Below are 2353 nucleotides of genomic sequence, written 5' to 3'. Positions count from 1 at the left end.
ATATATATATATATATATATATATATATAAAAGTGATAATTGCAATGTCCTCCTTTAAGTTAAATCTAATTAGGTTTTACACCCTCTTAAGTTTGCAAAATTTCATCTACCACCCCAGTCGGTGGGCAAAAGTGATAATTGCAGTGCCCTTCCTGAAATTGAATCTAATTACGCCTACACCCTCTCAAGTTTGTAGAATTTCATCCACCACCCCCAGAGATTCGTCTTTAAAATGTAGAAAATGAGGGATATATGGCCCATGCAGGTCTCGAACCTGCGACCTTCGCGTTATTAGCACGACGCTCTAACCAACTGAGCTAATAGGCCATCTCTGTTTATGATTTTGACAAAGATATATTGATATGGTTGAGGCAAGGGTTATATACAACGTAATTGGATAGTGTTATTGGGCTAAGTGATTATTCAACCCGTCGTTTCTTGTGACCGAGTAAAGAAAAACTATGAGTTGAATGGTCATTAAGCTATATATTATTAACTCGCTAGAAGTTGACAAAAGAGTAAGCATCCCATTTTTATCAGGATATCTTTACTACTGTTCATGGCAGTTTTGCTATGCATTTCATGTTTTTATCTTATTGAAATGTCTTTCTGCAGTTGTATCTTATCCATCATGATCATGAAATGTGTCATAAATGGAAGAAAAGAAGCAGATGTCTTGTTTCACTATTATGTCTAACTTTCCTTTTCCTCTCATTCTTTCCTTGAAGAAATTGAAGAAGAAATCAAGCTGCTGTCAACCATTAACAGCAAACAGCTTGAGGACGATGCACTGTTACAGCAAAACGAGTCGTTCTACTGGAATAAAGAAATCGCGAGTTTAAGCAGTAGTGAGTCGCTGACGACTTTAGTTACAGCAGCTGTTGTATCTTACTTAAAGAAGCACACTTGTCTCTATTGTTCCTAGGCAGCATTTTTATTAGTGAAAGTGCGTTTTCTAGTTAGGTAAAGGCTTAACTAATTTTTGAACTTTGGAGCTGTATATATACGAACATATACAGCATCTGTATTCAACCTTCTTCTGCTTCTGCTGATTCTTGAATAAAATTCAGATGGGGCTTCCATCTTTTCCTTCTTGTTCTTGGATCTTGTCATTTCGTTCCTTTTCTTCTGTCTTAGTATTTTGGAAAGTACTATGATTTGAACTTTGTTTTGTCTACCATAGAAACTATACTAGACTTGCAGAGACTCCTTAATCACTGTAACTCATGTTGTTCGTCTTGTTGCTTTTGTTCTTGGAGCTTAAAGCAGGAGTGGAAAAAAGTAGGCATTATTCGAGTAACATTTTACAACCATGTAGATTATTTTTACCACCACGTTTACCTCGACATGAGTCATCTGATCGAGGGAAACAAAACTAGGCAGCAAAAAATCTTACCCTAATTAATATTTATAAGAGTCAAATAACACAATCCATGCTCTTCACTCCTAATAAAATGCTAGATCCGTTTCCTAGTACTAAAAGTGAATGATGGTTTTCTTTTCAGGTTAACTACACTTGAGCTGAAGGGAACAGCCCGAAAAGCACGGCGGAAGCCTGAAAAATTAAAAAAATTACGATAAACGTCCAATAAATTCACGGAAAAAATATTTTTTTGTCCGTTAAGTATGCCCAATTTTAGTTTTAGTCCTATAAGTATGCTCATTTTTTATTAACTCCAGTAACTTGCAAAATTGATTAATTTTAATCCTCCGATCGATTGGATTTATAATTTGCGCCGGAAAAGAGACATGGCACGACACCTAGATGCGTTTTTATTGATTGATAATCTTATGTGGCTAAAATTATGATGTGGAAGACAACTACAAGGGAAGAACCTTGTAGATATACAGGACGGTTGTTCTCAGAACAACAAACCAAAGTTTGGCACATTAACGAAAAAGAATTCTTTGCGGTTTGGAAGGCTTTTAAGAAATGGCCTTTATTTTTACTTGCTAAAGAATTTACTTTAAAGCTTGATAATACTACTGTTAACGCTTTCTTAAAAAATAAATTAGAATCAAATATAGAGAAAGCTCGTATTATCAGATGGCAAGTTGAATGCCAATATTAATGTTATAATGTTGTCATTATAAAATCTCATAAAAATATTCTTGCAGATTTCCTAACAAGAGATGGAGTGTAAATCTGGATTTGCAATCGAATTTAATTCAATAATAAAATCCAGATTTCCAATCGAATTTAGAAAATACTTTTGCACCTTTAATGTAGTCGATTAAGTGTTCTTTGCTGGGGATGTAATAACCATCAAACTCTAATATTTTATTAATACCTTGATAGTTAATTACCAACCTGGGTTTATCTCTCTTTATCTCACCATGGTTTCTGACCAGA

General features: G+C 34.5%; 1 non-coding gene across 1 annotated transcript; it reads right to left on the bottom strand.

Moving 5' to 3' along the window:
* TRNAI-AAU lies at window positions 254-327 on the bottom strand. The gene has a single exon. It is a non-coding gene; the product is annotated as a tRNA-Ile (tRNA).

This window comes from Sesamum indicum, linkage group LG4 (assembly GCF_000512975.1).
Source record: "Sesamum indicum cultivar Zhongzhi No. 13 linkage group LG4, S_indicum_v1.0, whole genome shotgun sequence".
Classification (NCBI taxonomy): domain Eukaryota; kingdom Viridiplantae; phylum Streptophyta; class Magnoliopsida; order Lamiales; family Pedaliaceae; genus Sesamum; species Sesamum indicum.
This window is presented reverse-complemented; position numbering and strand designations above follow the sequence as displayed.